This window comes from Mustela putorius, unplaced genomic scaffold, assembly GCF_011764305.1.
Source record: "Mustela putorius furo isolate JIRA1106 unplaced genomic scaffold, ASM1176430v1.1 tig00000224_pilon_pilon_pilon, whole genome shotgun sequence".
Lineage (NCBI taxonomy): Eukaryota > Metazoa > Chordata > Mammalia > Carnivora > Mustelidae > Mustela > Mustela putorius.
In genome coordinates, this window is record NW_025421321.1 from 28,811,042 (window position 1) to 28,832,473 (window position 21,432).

General features: G+C 38.6%; 1 long non-coding RNA gene across 3 annotated transcripts in view; it reads right to left on the reverse strand.

The window, feature by feature from the left end:
• Positions 1-21,432, reverse strand: part of LOC106004771 — a 118,223-nt gene that overhangs the window by 34,989 nt on the left and 61,802 nt on the right. For 2 of the 3 annotated variants that reach the window (XR_006606040.1, XR_006606039.1), the window contains exon 4: positions 19,163-20,192. The exons of the other annotated variant lie outside the window; for it this stretch is intronic. This is a non-coding gene — a long non-coding RNA (uncharacterized LOC106004771). Of the gene's footprint in view, positions 1-19,162; positions 20,193-21,432 lie in introns of those variants that run through there. 3 annotated transcript variants of the gene reach the window in all.

Sequence of the window (21,432 nt, forward strand, 5' to 3'; positions counted from 1 at the left end):
AGGCTACAAAATAGAGCATGCTTAATTCTGTTATTTCTGAAGATTTTTTTCTTCTCTCTCATGTGCATAGAAGACAATCAGTACTTAATTAAATTTTGGAGCTGCTCCTGAAAATTTTAGACTGTCAAAGATGCATGTGGCCGCCTTTCACCCGAGCCACCCGTGAGGTTTAGACAAAAGCATGTAAAAGGAACGAGGTGGGCTTGTCGTCCAAAGACATAAAAAACTGTAACAATCATTGCGCTTCTATTTTAAATACTGATGCTCAAAATGTTCCAGCAAGAAAATCCTCCGCACACAGAATTCATAGATGGAAAGACCCAGTCATGAAATCCATCTCTCCATTTTTGATAGCAGCTGAAGTCACTTCAGTGAGGTGACTGATAATGCAGTGACACCCCAATAAATATGTGGGGTGGAATCCAATTAGCAGGAGCACTCGCTAACATTGGACAGTGAGTAGTCTCTGTGGTGACCAGGCTCTGTCCTCGGCTCCCCAGCAGCTGTGTATGTGGTGAATGACAGCTGGGAAGCCCTTCCAAGAGCCCTTGGCTGAAGATAAACTCATCAAGGCTAGGCCCTGTTCCTGAAGCAGCCCAGATCCAAAGCAGGCTCTAAAGAACATGCCCGCTAAACCACGTGGGGGGTGACTCACAGGACCATTCCCGCTCCAGGGCTTTCTCACAGATCAGATGAGGCCTCTGTGGACATCGCATTGTAGTCCATCTGCTCCTTGGAAGCAACTCTGCTCTCCTCACCTCTGATAGGTCTTAGTCCTGGAACACTCACCACTCAGCTTCTTTCATGGTAATTTCTGTCAGAGCCTGCTACCCAGAGAACATCATTTGTAACAGTTAGAATTCAAAGCCCCTCGAGTATCTTTGCTGTCCCTAAGTCCAGAGTTGCAGGCATCCTGTAGTACACAATCAGAATTGTGGGGGGTTTTTTTGTTTTTGTTTTTGTTTTTTTACTTCTGTTAAAGTTTCCTGATGGTAGAATTTGTGAAGGAAGACAGAATATAGCGTGAACAATTTAGAAAATGTCAAGAAGCAATTCCCTGGCCAGAGCTGTCAGTTCAATGGAATTCTCTCTCTCCTTCCGTCCTGGATGGCAACATGGAAATATGAAACTGACATAAGAAACAGAAGACAATGTCTCATTATGGAAAGTTTCTTTTTAGTAAGTAAGAAAGAGTTTATCAAAGTGAGCCACATCAGCAATCAACCTTGGACTGAAGCCGCCTTATTAATGGAGAGGGGACAAATTTTAATCTCCCCAGAATCTCTTATCAACTGATTTCATGTAATTTACTGTGGGTTTTATTCAACAAGAGCTATGAGCTGTTTCTGTGCCTGCCGAAAATATTTTTATTGTGTGGCATTTGTCCCCGACTTTGCCCTACTCCATGCTGACATGAAAACATGTTCAGACACTAGCCAATATTGCTTCATGCTGTCTTGACATTGTTACCCTATCTCCATAAACTCACACTGGCTGTGTCATTAGGTCATGAAAAGATGTGAATTCATCACCTTTAAGTTATGGAGGAATTAGCATTATGTGTAAAAAAAATCATGAAAAGCTTCTACATGGGTTTTGCAAAGCTAGCCATTTGAAAAAGTGGAAAGTAAAAAAGTCAAATGGTGAGAATTCCAGAGACTCCAGCATTGGTTTGCACGGAGTCATTATTTAAACCAACCAGTGGCCAATGTAATCATTTTGGAATAGAGATAAACTCGATATAAGAACCAAGGAATGAAACAGAGCATTCCCTTCCAGGAGGGAGAGTCACTAAAGAAATTCAAATGCATGTCGTAAGGATGCTGCTGGACACAGAATCCCAGGAAGAGCAGCTACATGTTCAAAAGAGGCGGTTCTCCTGTGCTTAGGAAAACTGACAGATGGCCTTCATCCACAGAGGAAATACATATTTCTGGCTGATGAAACAGGACCTATGAGGTCATGGAAAACAAAACCCCTAGCCACTTTGCTATTTCTTAAAATTATTTTTATGCAAGTCATATTTGAAAGAACTTTGGTTATTTAAAAAAGCATATATAGTTATGGTTATTAAGCAAAAAGTAAGTATATAGTATAATAGCCCTGCCTGCACACTTTGAACCCATGTTCCTTAAGAAAAATAACCACGGTTATCAGTTTGGTTGTATCTCTCAAGGCTTTCTCTATGTATTATTTATATACATGGGTTTTATTTTTGTCTTCTTTTAACATAAATAAGACTCATACTGTATGGACTGTTCTGCATTTGCTTTTTTTTTTTTTTTTAAACAACAACAATAAAAAGCTTTGGTGATCTTTCCATGTCTTCTGGTACTCCTCACTGGTAGCCATTTGCATGATTTTACTTCTTTATTATCAGCAACACTGAAATGAATTGTCTGTGTTTCTTTATATACACTAGCAAGCATTTCTCCCGCTAAGGTGTAAACTTAAAATAAGAATTGATGGGTAGAGGGTACACAAATGTTACATTTTGATAGATACCACCAAATTAAATGGTCACGTCAAAAGTTCATGTCAATTTAATAGGAGATGATTTTATCAAATCCTCTTCCCACTACTTCCCACTACTTAGAGTACTATATTATTTAACCTTTTTAATCTGTTAATACAGTAAGTCTCCACAATACACTTCTAAACATTGCATATCCTTGCATTCTCAAATAAACTTAGCAGATAAGGATGTATGATTCTTTGGAAATTCTTCTGAATTTAATTCATGTTTTTGCTTTATTATTTTATTTAGGGTTTTTACTTCTATAGTAGAAGCAATATTATAGTGTATATCATATAGTTTTATTCTTGTGTGCCATTCTTAGAAGCCTGGTAAAATCACTTAGGTAGCTCTGCATCATCGAGAATACATAGGGAATTATCTATTTCTTAAATTTTTGGTAGAACACACGCTAAAACTTGCTGAGTCTAAAGTTTTTTTTTTTTTTTTTTTTTTTATAAAACCAAAACCTTGACACATTTTTCAGTAATTTATCTATTAAATTTTAAAAAGTCAAACATTTCTCATTTTATTTGGTCAGCTTCACTGGGTTATTTCTAGAAAATCATCTGTTTCATCTAAACATCCAAATTTATAGAAATAACACTGTATATAAGTCTTTTCACAATTTCTGAAATCCCCTGCAGCTCCAGACACTAGAAAAGGCAAGGAAAAAGATTCTCCCCTAGAGCCTATAGAGGTAGCACGGCCCTGTCTACACTGTGATTTCGGCCCAGTGAAATTGTTACTGGATTTTTGAGCCCCCAAAACATAAAAACACAAACCTGTGCTGTTTTCAGTCGCGGAGTTCGTGGTGATTTGGTAACTAATGTAGTGCTCACTAGGACTGTTCACAAACACTCCAGTTCTCCTCCCGAGCCCATGGGAAGCTTGCAGTGTTTCTCTGTTTCTCACTGAAGCTTGCAGTGATCATGGGACGTGCTCTCACCAACAAAATGTGACCGAAGAGACAGGTTTGTTAGTTCTGAGTGGCAGATTTAAGAGTCAGTATAAAATTCATCTCATTCCCTTTTTCCTTCTGTGGTGATCAAGATTTGGTGCCCGAGTAACTATGATAGGCAGAACTCCCTGAAAATCTATATTAAACATACATCAGGAAGGAGAAGTCAACCTTTTTTGTATCAAGGCTCTGAGATTTGGGAATGTTTGTCACTGAAGCATCACATAGCCTATATTGACAAATACTGATGATAAACTTTGTGCTTTTTTCACAGAACCATGACGCCTGCTGTATGTACAACTGACTACTCTCTCCAGCTTCCCTTCACATTCCTAATAGTCCCGTAACCCCCATAACTCTGAACAAACTGCGGTGTACACTGTGGAATGATTGATGGAATGGCTGAGGCAGGTATCCTAAGAAAAACTAAAACTGAACCGCAACTTCCTTCTTACACCTCCAGGTCCCACCATTCTCTTTCACTAGACAATGGTCTTTGTCTGCCACCATCATAGAATTCTCTCTGTGTCCCTCTACAATGGCCCTGAATGATGCCAGTCTTCACACGGTGACATCAGATGACAAGGGCTCCAAAGCACCCAGACTTCTGTATCAGAGTCTCACTATCCAGTTATAGGCTGGTACCTATGCGCTACCTCTTGACCTACCCTATGCAGCACCTCTTATCATGATTTACCTGCTTGCTTCTCAAACCCAAAGATCTGCTTTTCTCTGGGAACATCCTGGGTTGTCTATCCTGATTCTGACTTCTAGTCCTGAGCACCAGAGATTACAATTTACAGTGAGTTGGTACTCCGTAGAAGGAATTCAGGCAATAGCATTCTGGAGCCGAGACTGCGGCAGCTAACCTTACAAACAGGGCCATCCAGACCTCCGCCTGGACCACAGGCAGCATCTCCAAAATGTTCCTGTTCTTACGCAAGGCTGCATTACTCTGACAGGGGGCTGTCCTGCGCCGCGTGATGGGAACTTCTTTCTCTCTGGGAGCTATGATCTGAGATGGCCTTAGGAAGCCATGGAAAATGTCAAAAACAAGAAGCAACACCTTAGCAAGACCCCACTTCATATTAAAGTCCTGCTTTTATTGGTGCAGAGATCTGCTAAAAGCTGTTATTTGAAATATCTGTAGATAGTTTGGATCTGTGAATAATTGCTATCCGCACATCTCAAATTCTTTACAGTTTTCTGTTAGACATATCTGCATGAGGCTATAAATAGTGAAGCAATGTCGCTCACTGTATAATACAGTCTCTCTGCTTTTACAACTCATCATGAACTTCTATGTAATTTATTTTTTATTGAAGAATTCCAATTAATGGCTTCCTGGTGATTTTAAAGCCTCAAATTATCAGTCTCTGAAAACAAAGCAGAGAACATAATTATCATAAACCGAGAATTTTTCATTTTGAAGCTTATCTGTTTGTGCTAAGTATCTTGTCTGTAAGTAATTAGTGCCTTTATTTTTTTTCAGTAAAAATAATGACCATTCTATGCTACACATCCAAATTTTGTTAACTACTAGATGTACTGTATGTATTATATTTGAAAATGGACCACCTTGGACTAGTTTTAAAGTATTTCATCAAATGATAATAGCAACAACAAAATACATCTGTTTGTCAGAATAAATTATGTGGCACGTATTTAAAAAACCTATTATATCCTTTTGCTTTCTTTCTAAGAATAAAAGCTTCACAAAAATATGTACTTGCCATTTATTACCAGGGCTGCATAACAAGAAAAGGCCCGTTTTATCTTCCATTTATAATTCCTAACTGCTAATCAAATTGATCAGCCAATAGCTTGGTTGTAGAGGGTCTTTCAGAAGACCATTTCAAAATGTTTTACTAGAGATAAAACAAAATTCAATGAAATTAAAACAATTTGAATGACAATGTAAGCCAAACATTCCTGTAAGTATTCTGAAAACTCAAGTTTCCCTGATTTAAACACACATACACACACACATACACGCATACACACACATACACGCATGTGCACACCCGCACACACACACACACACACACACACACCCGCATGCGCACAACACATAGGTTCTCCTGCTCAGGCCAAATAATATTTGAGAGCAGTTTTCCTATGAAGGCTAGACAACTGACTTAGATCAAAGTTAGGGTCAATTTGCTTCCTCTTTAAAAAAAAAATTACATATTTTTCAAGTTATAAAACTAATATGTTCCTTAAAAAATCTTGAAAAATACAGCCATACATGATGTAAAGAGTCTATTTTCCCACTTTCCATATATAAAGTACTCATTTACCTACTTGTAACATTTTACCATGTCTGTTCAGTAAAAAAAGAAGTACACACACAGATTTTTTTAAGGATGAAGAAATACATAAATTTGTATCTTGTTTATTTTACCTAATATAAGCATTTCCCTGTGACACAAAATATTGTTTCAAAAGAATAAACAGCTGCGTATTTCATAAAAGTGCTGTATATATCATAACTAAATAGTTTCCCTATGTTGGACATTTATGTCATTTCTAAACTTTTTTCTCTGATACATAATGGTGCAATAAATTAGGTCTGTATATAATTTTTTGAATACGTTTCTTATTATTTCCTTAGGATATAATCTTAAAGGACTACTCTCAAGTCATAGGTTTGAAAATTCTGAAGTTCTTTGTTAATGTTAAAAATCTGCTGTATGGAAAGACTTTATATTCCTATATCACTGTGTGAGCAAGTCCTTTGCCTACAGTCATTACCATGATGAGTAATATAACACCACTGCTTACATTTATGTTGATTTAATAATAAAATGTGGCATTTTGTCCATTTTTTCTTTACTTTTGATGAGTCACAAGGTTAAATACATTTAATACACTTATTGTCCCCCCATCTCCTTCTATATACATGTGATTATTTATATTTACTTTTCCCATAGTTTGAAAGAGAGGTTGATTTTTTTCTCATCTATCTTTTTTATTTTTATTTTTTTTAAAGATTTTATTTATTTATTGGATAGACAGAGCTCACAAGTAGGCAGAGAGGCAAGCAGAGAGAGAGAGAGGAGGAAGCAGGCTCCCTGCAGAGCAGAGAGCCTGACATGGGGCTCGATCCCAGGACCCTGGGATCATGACTTGAGCTGAAGGCAGAGGCTTTAAACCACTGAGCCACCCAGGTGTCCCCCTATCATCCATTTTTTAAGAGCTTTTTATATACTAAGAATGTCTTTTGTTTTGCATAATTATTGCCCAAATTGTGTCTTAATATGTCACTTGTCTTTCAATTTCATTTATATTTTTGGCATATAAATACTTTTTGACTTCTATAATTGGTTTATGTGTTTTTATTTTTGTTTTTTGTTTTTTTTTTTTTAAGTAGCCTCCACACCCAGCATGCAGCCCAACACCAGCCTTGAATCCTGAGATTGAGACCTGAGCAGAGATTAAGAGTCAGACGCTTAGCCTACTGAGTCACCCAGGCGCCCCATAATTCATACTTAACAAAGACCTTTCCCATTAAACATATGACAAATATCTACTTACATGTTCTTTAATTCGTATTTTAAAATGTATGCTCTTTAAACTATTAATGATTTATTTTAGTGTAAAGTAAGAGGTAATGTTTTAAGTTCATAATTCTAAATTGTAAAGCAGTTTTCCTAATACCACTTACTAATCAACTACTTCTTCCTCTGGAGATTTGTGATATTTTATGTATAGCATCCTATATTTTCGTAGATTTGTCTGGCTCATGGCTCCCTATTTTACTCCATGTATCAATCAGCTAAATCATTTTGACTGTTCTAGTTTAGTAAATAGATGCAATGTCACAGAGAGAATTTTCATCTCTTTACTCTTCCATTATAAAATATATTGTCTATTTTTACTACTTTCTCCTCATACTAATTTTATAATCATAAATTTGTTACATTAAATAATATTCTTGAAACTACACTAAATTTAATTTTTAAAACTGGGGAAAATTGACAGCTTTATAATAATCAGCCTTCCCATTCATAAGCAGGTTGCATCTTCACACCAAGTATCTTAATGTCTCTTAGTACAGTTTTATGGTTTAATTCATATAGCTTCCCCCTTTTACCCCATTCTCTACTAAATTTCCAGGGCTCAGTAAATCCCTAGCCTACAGAGCTCATATAATCATTATTTGTTGACTGACGTAACACCCTGTCAGTTCAAGCCCTTACTCTACCCCTGACTAGCTCTGCGATGTGGGATAAGTATCTTCTCATCTTACAGTCTTGCTTTTCTCAACTGTAAAATGGTGAAGCAGCTGTATCAACCTAATAAAGTTACCATGGAGAGGAACACAGATTAACTCTTCAACTCCAAAGAACAACTTACATATCTTAAGTCTCCATAAATATGAATGACTATTACAGTTATCTGGGAAGTGCATTACAGGAAGAATCAACAGAACTGCAGCCAGAGACAGAAGCCCAGGAAAAATGAGGAACCAACCATGACTCCCAATGTTTTAAGGCTGATTCATATAGAAAAGTTAAAAAATAATGATTGACAGTGACGGAGAAGTATTTGTCTTTGGATTGTGTAAACACCAGAATTGCTTAGAAGCTTGCTTCTGTACACCTGGGGGATGTCTGCAAGTTGGGGAAGAGCCTGGCATGACCAGAGCCCAGGATGATCCCCAGGCTGTAGGGAGATATTCCTGCAAGCACTAGGTGTGACAACCACAAATCAAATGGAAGGAACACAACAGAGAAATATCTCTGGGAGAAGAGAGTATGTTAAACTCATCCTCAGCTCAAATATAAACCATATTTGCCCCACAAGTGGGAAATTAAGAAAATTATCCAAATAATTCATATCCTTTTCCAAAAACAACCCTCTGCTTGGCCTGCATTGGTCTGAACACAGTATACTTAGATATTTGAGCCCAACTGCCCAGCTGGATAATAGTTTCCATTCTCCACTTCAGTGTTCTGTAGACCCAGCCACAGAGCTTTAAAAAAGCCAAGGACTAACTTTAGCCACTGGTCCTGCTTTCAATAAAGCCTTATTTTAATAGAAACACTGTGTCTCTCTTCCAAGTCCCCACCTTTTTTAGGCAGCTTGCCAGCTGAAGGCAGAAAGAGATTTCTAGCACATTGTCCCCAAATTCCAGGCAGATCACAAAAATAAACTGTCCCAGAATGTATTCCTTTTAAGAAAAATTGCTTATTCAAGGCTTGCTTTTCGTGTTTGCCTTCCTTCTTCCCTTTCCAGACACTTTTTCTTCTAACATCATGCTGTAAAGTTGCCATCTGTCTCAAACACATACATACACAAAAGGGAAATCCACTTACAATGAGTACTGGAAAGAAGAAAAATAAGTTGGTTACAAGTGGGTGTTCTGCAGCACATGACTTTTCCAACCCAGTGGCCAAAATCTGAATTACCTCCCAGTCAACAGTCTCCTAGTTTGGTTTTCAAGAAAAAAGTAAAAATAAATATATTTTTTTTTTAGATTTATCGCTGCACAACATTCCCAAGGGAACGCTTGGTTTTTACAATTCCTGTGACATAGAGATGGTCAGGAATTAGATTTTATAAAGAAGAAAACTAAGATCCCAAAAGGCAAGTCACCTCTGAAGATTACAGGTTGGCTGAAAATTGCCAAGTGTGCATCTAAGGGTGCCCTGCATCGGAGTCACATGGGACACTCGTTCAAGTGCATCTCTTTACAGTATCAATGGGAGTGTATCATTCTTCTGCTAAAAAACACTTACTAGTGGCCCATTCAGTTAGAAAGAATCCACATTCAGATCCTCACCACAGACACAGGAGAAGCCCCTCTCCACCCTGAGACCTCATGGGCTGGTGGTCTTCCCTCTGTGCACCACCCCCTTCTTGGTGGTCCTCATTCATACACGGGATGCTCCTGTCCCTGGGTCTTTGCACGGGCTCTTCCCTCTGCTTCATCCCTCAAATCTCCAAATGAAAGGTTCTTCCTCCTTATTTGAGTCTTTAAAAAGCCATCATCAACCATACTAGCAACTGCAGTCCCACACAAGCATGTATCTACTTTATTTTTCATCTTATTGATCAATCTTTTTTAACTTCTTTATGACATGAATATCAGTTACCTCCCTGCCCACTCACACACACAGATGGACACATGTTTGACTCAAAGCTTCACAGAGGCAGAAACCTGTCTATCTTATTCAAGACCTATTGTCAGGGGCACCTGGGTAGCTCAGTTGGTTAAGCATCTGCCTTCGGCTCAGGTCATGATCCCAAGGTCCTGGGATGAAGTCCTGTATGGGGCTACTTGCTCAGTTAGGAGCCTGGTGCTCCCCCTCCTTGTGTGTGAGTGCGCTCTCTGACAAATAAATAAATAAAATCTTAAAAAGTCCAAAACCTACTGTCAATAAAATGCGGCTTACTTGGCACTCTCTCAGACTGAAGCAGTTCCTATCTGGGATTAGGGGCTGAGGGACCTGAATTTTAAATACTCTCCTAGGTTATTTCAAAGCACTTTAATGTTTCAAAAGTCCAGATAATAAATAATTTAGCCGGGGCTGGACAGACACCTTGACTTCCCGGGACATGCTTTCCACTGCACCAAGCTGCGGTTTTAAAATCGCTGGTCTATTTCAAACAGCTGCCTTAGCAGGGAAGTCATTTGGAGATTCATGCTGGGCTTTCAGTGTAGATGCAGATTAAGTGGTACCTTAAACTGCTTTCCCAAAATTCAATATTTCTGTCTCTAGTGTAGGCTTGGGCTTTGATGGGAAGCCTCAGAATTATTTGTGCAGATCAAGGGAGAGAACATTCTACAGAGAGCTGGGTCTCATTCTCAGTTGACTCACTGACTGCTTATGGGACCTTGGGCAATTTTATTAATTTCTCTGGGTCTCATCATCCCCATCTGCAGAGTGAGGGTGTTGAGTCTGATTATCTCTGAGGTCCCTTTGCAGTCAAATATTTTTATGATGCCAAGTCATTCCAATTAATGCAGAAAGAGCCCTTGAAGTTGCATTCAGTGTTGTGAAAGGACCGTGAACAGCCCAACATCATGCCATGCAGCCCAGGCCAACCCCAATCGCCCAACCCCAGTCTAATTCTTAGCATCTTGTCCTGTGTCTTAAAGAGACAAGAAAATAAAGAAAATACCCCCCACACACCGAAGAAAGATGCATTTGTGCTGCCTCCATCTGATCCCACTTAGATGCCAGTAAGAGATGTTTTGGTCAGGTACCTGGTAGGATATATAACAGTTCTGTTTGTTAGAAAATTCTAACATAGATCAATGACCCAAATAGAGTAACAGAATGTTCCCCTGCCCTTCATCTTACACACACACACACACACACATACACACAGATTTTAGAAAAACCTAAAAGGAATCCCCAATTGTTCTGAAAGGCAGAGAGTCAAGCTTCATGTTTTCACTTGAAAATAAGGGTAGAATAAAATCATCCTGATGTTTCTAAAGGAAATAGGAGGGCTGTCTTTATTTGCCAGTACTGGCACAAGGCAGTCTGTGATATTCACTGCCAGGAAGTTCTTTAAAATAGAAGCCAACTGGTATACAATGGATGGGGGAATGTTTTGGGCAAGGAGAGGGGGTGGCGGGGTGCTAATGGAAGGTGCACGAGAACCTGATGAATGAGTAAAGCTATGACTGGGCTATCACATTCAGAAAGGAGGTAGGATAGATCGTTTTGGTTATATATGCCAAGGAGAAGAGGTTGCGAAAAAAATACCAAAAAAAAAAAAAAAAGAAAAGAAAAAGAAAAATAGAAGCACTGCAATAGAATTTTTCTCAAGTAAACTTAGAAATTTGGTTCTCCATCTTGATTGTGATTCCTTTTTTGTCTTCAGTCCTTCTAACATATTCTACCCATGGTACATGAGATTGCTCCAATCTGGAAGGAAAACATTATCACCTAATGAATTACCAGTCCACTTCCCTTTCAGTGTCATTCTACATTTACATTTTAGATAACTTATATGTATGGAAACAAACATAAGATTCACGAGGTGTGAGTATAAGCACACTACCTGACTTCTTAAGCCTCACACACAAATCTGTCTGTTAAGGCTCACTTCTTATGTAAATAATACCCAATGGAATCATGTTCTATGGTAAAATATATGAATTATCAAGTGTTTTGTGTAGGTGCTTCTGTTTATCTTCTGATGCCTGTGGATCTTAGCTGGAAGAAAAAAGAGGACTTGCCATAAATTTGATAAGTGCACACCACCTAACAAGGAACAGCAAGCCTTATTTGTTCAATAAATAAGCAGTGGTGTTGGGAAACAGACCTGGATCTCACATTCCCCAAACTACTAATGTGTTCTCCCTTGTAAAACTTAACCAAGTTGTTGACAGTTAGCCACAACATAGAGACAAGGTTCCATTAAGTCATTGTGTACTTTTCAATTTCAACAACTCACATCGTAGATGTGATCAAAACAGTCTCTAAACGCTATTTAAAAGGCTGACAGCATTTTACCATAGTGCAAAATGTTATCCGAAGAAAAATGACCACTGAAGATTAGAAAGGGAATTATTATACCCAATGGCTAGCAGCTAACACAAGGACATCCATTGCTCATTAGCAGACAGTAGGAGATTTTCCTCCATTAGTCCTACAGGGTAAACTACTAATGTTTAAAATATAAAAGTAAAAAATGCACAAAGATCTCATAATTTCAGAGTGCTCTTAGCCAAGGCCTTTAAAGGCATTGTCCTAGGAAGCTGCCTTCTGTAGAAGCTACATGTTATCAACGCTGTGTTAATGGACCTAGCTAATTCACTGGGTCCTCTTAAAAACCACATGTGCAGGTTGAAAAGGCCCCATCCAAGGAGTCAGAGGCTCTCATTTCTGATAGTTGTTCTTTGTGATTTGGTAATACCAAGGGAGGTGAGAGAAAATGGGTAGTAAACAGATCCAGAATTTTCTAGGAAGACAGTCTAAACAAGGCTCTAAGAAAAGTCACAGAAAATGTCAGCCCAGCTGACAGAGAAAGGTTCAGGGAGCAGCAAAGGCATGGCATATACTTTTTCATCTATTCAATCTGACCCTGGGCCCACTGCCATAATCTTTTTTAAGGTTAGTGGTGGGAAGGCTGCCGCCTGAATGTTTGCAGAGGTCTCTAACATCCTCTGCTGAAGAATCCTAAACCTCAGGTACTATTTCAGAGGAAATGGACAGCACAAAACACAGACAGAAAATTAGCCGCAGCAGACCCTGGATCTAAATAAGTTCCACTAGCCTTTCTGAAATCACTTAAAGGCTGGGTTGTCAGGGGCAGTGATGGGGGTGAATGGAGTGTGTGTGTGTGTGTGTGTGTTTCCCCAATGTGGACCTTTGCCCAAATATTTTAATACGTGCAGCATAAAAACAAGAAAGAAGGAAAAAAAATAACTATTTAGCTAAGCAATTTAAAAATTCTTTACAAAAAAATAATAAAAAGAAAGACTTTAACAAAATTGCAGCTATAGCAGGTCTGCGAGGGTAACTCGGTAAAATACTCAGTGGATGGCTGCAAACCTCTAATGGAAAGTTGTATAAGTGGCTGAGGCCAAAGTAGGCATTAATTACAATGAAAAATCAGTTTAGAGTAGGCCACAACTAAATTGGAAGCTGGTCCTCTAGGTAAAACAAAGAAAGTGAACAGCAGCCTCAGATTTGATTACATGGCAATACAAGAAAAATGTGCTGTATGTTGTCTATTATTAAAGCTGCTTTGGGGCCCTGTGTTGGGTGCCTCAGGGATTTTAATAAAAAATTAGTAATAGGTCTGCTGCCCTGGCTCACTGTGGCTTTTTAGAGTATTTGTGGGTTTAGGGCTGGTCCTGCAGTGCAAATTAAGTCATTTTAGACAAGCAGTCTCAGAAAGTGTTATGTGATAGCAAAGTTCAAATACGGCACTTTGGCTCTAAAAGGACACAACCCCCCCACTGGAGGCTGATTTGGAGTTTCAAAGAAATAATAAAATTTCATCATAAGGAGGAGGAGGGGAGAAATGAGAAAAAAAGAAAAGAAAAGAAGAAAAAAAGAAGCAACTGGTTGTTTTTGTGTGTCTTTGATTGCTCTTGCCAAACATTAGTCCTGGTATATAAACTACATGAGTGCATAAAATATTTCCAGCAAGTGGGTTAGTGGCAGAGAAGGCAACTGTTAACCTGGGATTTTTCTTTCTTTCTTTCTTTTTTTTTCTGTCTTACAAATGTTAACTCAATAACTCTTTTTATATTGATGTAGTGGTATTAATAATATTGTCTTTATTACTAATATCACCACTGGGTCCATGGCACGACCGTACATATCCTAGCCATGAAACATTAACAAAAGTTCACCCTGATTAAGAAATCAAGCCCATAAATCTACATTCTTTCAAAGATGAAAATGTCTGGGCCAAATTATTTTCTACAAGACAGTTATGTGAAAAAGATATTTCCCAGCGTTTCCTCAGTATACTATAGACCTGATGGCTGGCATTTGCTCCCTGAGACCAATAGTCCCTGGTCTTAGAATTCTGATAAATGCTGTCCAGGTTCAATAGACTGAGATTGCTTCAGTAAGGGGTGCATTTCCCACCTGCACCCTTGCCCAAATATCTGAATAAGCCCCATAAGGGAGATGGAATGAAGTGTTGACATATGATGGATATAAAAAGTGTGCACATATGTGAGCATGAGTATACATGGGTGTGGGTGTGGTAGTGGAGGCAGGGGACTTTGAATGAGAAAGAAAATAAACTTTTGTCTACATAATTGAAAAATTCTTTGTCAAAATCATATTTTTAAGTTTAATTAACAAGGAAAATCCCACTCCATGCCCATGCAGAACATCCCTTGTCCAGCAACCAATAGTATCCACTATTAGGACTTGCCTAATCTGTTGACAGAGGATCTGGTAGCGTAATTCAACAGATCTTAAGAAGTTCCAGGAAATCCCAGTTATCTCCAAACACCTTCTTCCCCTAGCTGATGACCAATACCTGAAATTACATGAGTTAGAGAGCTACTCCTTTAAGTTAAAGCATTGACTGCTATTAAAATGTGGATTTTCCTGCAAAAATCTTTTTAACTTCAGAGTACATAAGGAAACAGCACAGGCAGAGAACAAGGGGCCTGTGAGATAGGGCATTGGCCAGAGAAGACTGGAAATAACCTTTATGGAAGCAATGACTTCTCTAAGGGTCATCTCTCAGAGCCTCAGACAGTCCCTATTGAATCATGGAAAAGCTATCTTCTATTGAAAACACATACCAGAGGATGAAGAAGGTGCCCTTCAAACGGGAAAGCACCATGATCTAAGACCACAGAGATCATGCAGACTTAAAAAGCAAACATGCCTCACCATTCAGACCTATGACAAATATCTGTTAAGCATTTACAAGGCATCAAACATTATTCAAACTTCTGTGAAACCGGAAGTGAAAGACACAGCTCACTTTGTCATCATCCCCACGTTCCCAATGGCACAAGTCTCATAAAATTTCCCCAAACTATTGAAAAAGTGGGGTCAAAAACCAAACAAAGGAGCGATGAATGTATGGGCAACATAGAAAAGGTGATAAGAGAGTCACAGTTTGGTTTAAGCACAAAAAGACTTGATAAGACTAATGTACATTCAAAGTTGTCAGCTGGAAGATGCCAACAGGTAGCTTCAGTTCTTCCAGCACTCTTCTGGGGTGATCATATCATATATCTTTTCTGATTATATTAAGGAAACAAAAACCCCAATGGCAGTGATAAATGTGTTGTACTCCAGCAACAACACCAATTTCAAAACAAACTGTGCAGTATCATCTTGTACTGATAATACATTACATCACCTTAAATATTTTCAAAGTAGGGTACTCAGTTTTTCACAAGTTACATAATTGTGATAAGGATATTTCAAATATATGTCTTCTTCAATAACAAGCAGGTTACTCAGTTATGAAACCCATATATATATATATACACACACACACACACGTGTATATATATATATATATATATATATATATATATATCTCCAGCAATCTCAGAAAGGAAAAAATCACATATTGAGATTTAAAGCAATGATAGACTATACACACACACACACACACACACACACACACATACATATATATATATATATATTTTAAGACTATTTTTAAAGTTGGTCCTTTCAAAGTAAAATTTGTTCCATAATTCCTTATATACAGAGGACCTTAAAAAGTAAAACTTTCCAAACTGGGCATGTTTTCCTAGTGTTTATGACTCCTTTCTAGACCTGTGCCATCTGCACAAAACCTTCACGCAAGGATTTGCCTAAGTTCACAGGTGCTCAGCATTTAAATAACAAGTATACATATTCCAATATTATGCAACCAGTTATGTGGAAGTCAAAAATACTCACTGAAATTTAAACTGAATTCACTGACTCTAGCCCTGACTCCAGATGAGTTTGGAAAAAAATACATTTTCTACCCATGTAAAAAATGATAGAAACTTCTAATATAACTCCCTCCCCTGAAGAATTCTAATTGTGAAACTGTAAAATTCAAGTGATTAATATGTCGTATGGAGAGGGTAAGATGTACAGAATTCAAGTTCCTGAATCTTCAACCAGCCCCAAAAGGCAAAGACCATGTCCATCTTAAGTCTTATTCAGGACCGAATTCCCATTACTCATAACAGTATCTAGCACTGTCAATAAATAAATATTTGCTGACTGGCTGATGGCAGTGTCAGAAATATCCTGGTAACACTCACTGAACATGACAAGATGCCCATTCCTAGCACTTACAAACCTCAGGGTATATATAAAGGCAATCTTTATATGTCAAGTTTCCACTTTGTGACAATAGTCTTTGGAGTCAATGTGGTTTTGTGTGTGTGTGTGTGTGCGCGCACGCTTATCCTTCAGTTAGGCTTTTAGGATTTATTAAAGCCCAGTCCTTCTCTTCAAGATGTTCATCATGCACCAGGTGAGAAAGACAACCCCAACAACAATACAGTGTCATAGCACAGTGCCACAGTATGAGGAGCAATGAAGTCTAATAGAAGCACTGGAAGCATAGTGTTCTCCTCGTGCTTCCTAAGGATGTAGAACTAGAACTGGGCTGAAAACGGAGGCCCAGCTCCCACTGAACTTGCCAATCAGAAGTCACAGGAAGTTTTATAAGCACTTTCAGAAACGGGGTTAAGAAGATGCTAGGAGCAGAAGGCTGAAAAGGGAAAAGAGAACACTTGTGAGTTATAAATAGACTTGTTTTTAGAAACCACTGTTGAGCAGGAAGGAATTTAGAGAGACTGGGTATTTACCTGAGGAAGATGTATGGACACTCAAATTGAAGACGCAAGAAAGAGAGAGAAAAAAAAGAAAGAAAGAAAGAACGAACATACTTGATGGGACCAGGATCTAGGATGCAGGATACAGTCTCCAGGAATTAATTTTAAAAGGAGTTGCTATATCTTCTTCTAAACCAATGGGGAAGGAATAAGAAATGACAAAGACACAAAGAAACTGGGAACCCAGTGGAAAAGGGAGTGGGAGCACTGCTACTTAATAATTATAATAATAATAGCTGCAACTGAGAATGTACTGTGTTCTGAACTTTTTGAACACATCATGTCATTGAGTTCTCCTGACAAATCCTATGAAGTTAGTAAGGTTTTAAAACAAACAAACAAACAAACAAACAAACAAAAACCATTTAGAAGGACTAGGTCAAGGGTCAAAGTCACAAAGATGGTAACTGTTGAAGCCAAATTTAGTGAAGTCCAGAGTCCATTATTCTTCCAGCATATCAGACCAACATCCATGACCTTGCTTTTCTTTATGAAAGTAACAGGCAAATTGCCCACTAAAAGAAAGGACTAAGGGGACGCCTGGGTGGCTCGGTTGGTTAGGCAGCTGCCTTCAGCTTGGGTCATAATCCTGGCGTCCTGGTATCAAGTCCCACATCAGGCTCCTTGCTCAGCGGGGAGCCTGCTTCTCCCTCTGCCTGCCACTCTGTCTGCCTGTGCTCACTCTTTCTGATAAATAATAAAATCTTAAAAAAAAAAAAAAAGAAAGAAAGAAAGGACTAAAGACAGAATTGGTAGTTAAACAAATAATAAAATATCAGAAAAAATGCAGAGGTGGACCTGCCATTAACAAATTATTTTTGGCAGCTTTAAAAGTTCTGTTAATTTATTTTTTTTTTTTATTTTTTATAAACATATATTTTTATCCCCAGGGGTACAGGTCTGTAAATCGCCCAGTTTACACACTTCATAGCACTTACCAAAGCACGTATCCTCCCCAATGTCCATAAAAAATTTAAAAAATAAATTAAATAAATAAAAGTTCTGTTAAGGCTGGAAATTGTTAATTTTACCAATCAATGAAATCACAAGATTATTTCCTCACAATTGTGGGAATGAAATCATTAAGAAACTGAAGGTATGAGAATGTAGCTGAAATGACGGACTGCTGTGTTCTGGTCAGATGGGAAGAAGTGATTACAAAAGTGAGGGGAAGGACAAGTAGAGAGATGAAAAGAACTTGAAGAGTGAAAGGACATGAAGGCATGAGAGGGAAGAACTATAGATGGTACCCATGGTACCCCAGAAAGGAAAAGCTCAGATTGACTGGTTAAAGTGGATAAACAATTACATCACAATACAAGCCACTGAGATGAATTGCTAAAGGACTGAAGGAGGGGAGAGATGATGGGGAAAAAAGAAGGCCAAGGAAATAAAATCACCAGCATGTTAGTACATTACCAAGATGGAGTTTGGGTAGACCTATGATAATGCAGGAAACTAGTTAGAAAAACCCAAAATCCTAAGGAAAATTGAAGAAATCACTTGAAGATCTGTAAGTATATATGAGAAAGATACATGGATGGATGGACAGACAGATGGATGGTGGATGGACACAGAATGAGTATGTACTTCAGAAAAGGAGATTTGTTGAACAAAAAAAGTATATTAAGAATATTGTCTTAATATACCAAAATGGATGGACTAATTATGCCATTTATTTGTTTCACATAAGAAACATATGTTTCACTTATCTTCTTAGAGGATAACAGGTGGGGACAACACAAACTAAAATGTAGCCCACAAAAACACAACAACAAAATACAATAATAATAGTTTTCTTTACATAGTGGTAGAATATGATTTTTGTGTGATTTTTATTTCTTCTTTGTACTTTCCTATACAGCCCAAATGTTCTGTAGTGAACATGTATTACTTGCAATATGAAATACTGTAATGCATTTTAAAGGAACATGTATTATATCATATTATATCACACTACAGGCATAAAAGACATTACAAATTTTTTTAAGATTTATTTTTTATTTTAAAGAGAGAGAACAGAAGCCAGAGGGGCGGGGAGAGGAAGAGAGAATCTCAAGGAGACTCCACACTGAGTGCAGAGACCTCACTGGGGCTTTATCTCATGACCCTGAGATTACAACCTGCTGAAACCAAGAGTCAGATGCCTAACCAATTATAGTGCCCAAAGACACTACGAATTATATGCATGCTTTAAGTCTTGTTGGAAGGCCTGGAAATTTTTTTAAATTAATATATATAAGACCTGTATAAATGCATATATAAATACATATAAATCACATATGTGTATATATTAATACATACACATGCATGTATATATTGTTCTGCATATACACATATATGTAGACATATTTTTTCTTTACATGCACATGCATGTGTGTGTGTGTGTGTGTGTGCGTGTGTGCACGCATGCTTAGTTAAGTTTAAACATAGATGGAGAGGACACAAACCCACGTTACCCTCTAGGAAAGGAGTAATATTAACTACTGTACTATTAACACTACTATATATTAACACTACTATAAAAAAACAAAAAAATTTACCCAGAATATTGAACTAATAGATCTAAGAATTGAACTAAGTCTCAGAATTTCTCTCTCAAATTCTGTGGGTGGTCAGCTTCTGTTAAGGACTAAATACATCTATATTGCCTCATGGTGTTCATGAGTAGCCAGATCCACAAACCTTCTAAACGTACCCATTCTATTTGCCTCTCTTTTGATCCACACACTATAGGTGGACTCTTACTTTTCTCCTGTCTTTTGTAGGGAATTTTGGACTGTAACACCCATCCCACTGACTTATAGCACACTGCTTTCCAGAAAGGTCTGCTCAGGAACATGAGGGCATAAAGGATTCAGACACAGAATGAAGCCTCTCCTTATGGAAACAGTTGTGACAGATGTCACTTTGTTTGAATAACCAGGAAAAAAAAAGGGGTGGGGGAGGAAGTCCCCTTTGGTTTGCAGGAGGGTTCCTGACAAGGTAACCTGGAAAGATTGGTCAGCCCTGCTCAGGATGCTAAGCCCCACAATGGAGAGCCCCAACTGGTTCTACTTTCACATCTTTACCGAAGAGACAGTATTGTTTCTTCCACAAAGATGCTTCTTTATGCACTAGTATCAGTAAATATGCCCATCAAGGCAAGTTTTCTTAGTCAATAACTGACATCACATATATGATTTTAAACCAAAGTATATGATTTTGTATGGTAACACACTGAGGCACTGGAAACATGGAGAGAGAACCAAACACGAGCTCAAACTTTTCAGAAATTTAGGATCAACATCAAACAAAGCTCACAATATGCCACCACCCCCATTCCCTCGTAAGTTAGCCCAGAGAAAAGAAAGATGTGTAGATGTTCCCAAAACTGTTCTCACAAGGTTTCCTCGAATTGTTTCTTCCAAAGTCACCTGAAAGGAGGGGAAGATGCACAAAAACAAAGTCACAGGAGAGCTACCTTTATGGGCATTTTCTAATCTCGTGAATCCACCCTGCCACACACCCAACTTGTTCACAGATAACCTCACCAAAAAGCTTGGTTTCATTCATTTCAAACCCTACTTATTTTCTCCTATACCATAGTTCAGTTGGACCAAAGTGTCTGCTCTTGTTACTGCCCAAACTACAACTGATGAACAAAAAGAGGGCTTGAATTTCATGAGTCTGAGATTTTCACCTTTCTTAAATGTATACTAAAGACCTCCTTAGTCAATATATTCACAGACAGTTGTAATTAATCCAGGTTTTACTTAAGCTAACAAATGACTCTCCTTCACAATAAGTAGTGCAAAGCTGATTCACGAATTTGCTAATGTCCTCCAGGTTGCTGACAGAGTCCACAGCTGCACCATTAAGGGGTTTGGTATAATAAGAAATGTATTTGGGTTCCTGGTACCAAGCTCCTAAATCCCTTTCCTGAGTGATAGGAGTATCTTTTGTCACTCCCAAGGAGACCCTCTGGAGCACACCTAAGATTATGCTAATGAGGTGATTTAGGGAGATAGCCTAAGTCCCTAGACAACCTAGACAGCCTCAGGGAGAGGCTGGTCACTGGAGACCCAGTGATAGAGGGTTGCACCCCCCCTTCCCCCAGCTCCCCACCAAAAAGGGCAAGGAGGGCTGGAAATTAAAGCTCTATACAAACTCTCAAACAATCAGATTTGATTAGCTTTCAGATTGGTTGTAGCACCCACATATCTGGAGGGGGTGCACCCCAGTTCGATGGGGAAAGAACTTCTCCTCATGTACCCCTTCATCTGGCTAGTCTTCTGTATGCTTTAAAATATCCCTTCCACTGGTAAACATAAGTAACTGTTTCTCAGAGTTTGTCTGCAAGCCTCTTTAGTGAATTCTTCCAGTGTAGGTGCCATGGGAACCTTTGATTTATAGCCAGCTGCTTAGAAGCACAGGTAACAATCCGGCCTTGTGATTGGGGTGTGAAGGGGCTGGGGGTGGGGACAGTCTCATGGGACTGAGCCCTTACCCTGGGGGATCTGATGCTGTCTCCAGGGTAGACAGTGTCAGGGCTGTAAGCACTCCGTCTGCTCAGAACTGGAGAACTGCTTGGCATGGGTGTCTCCATGCACGGGACGGGGAAATCATGACAAACCATCAGACTCCCCTCTCTACTTTTTTTTAAGGAGGTTTTTT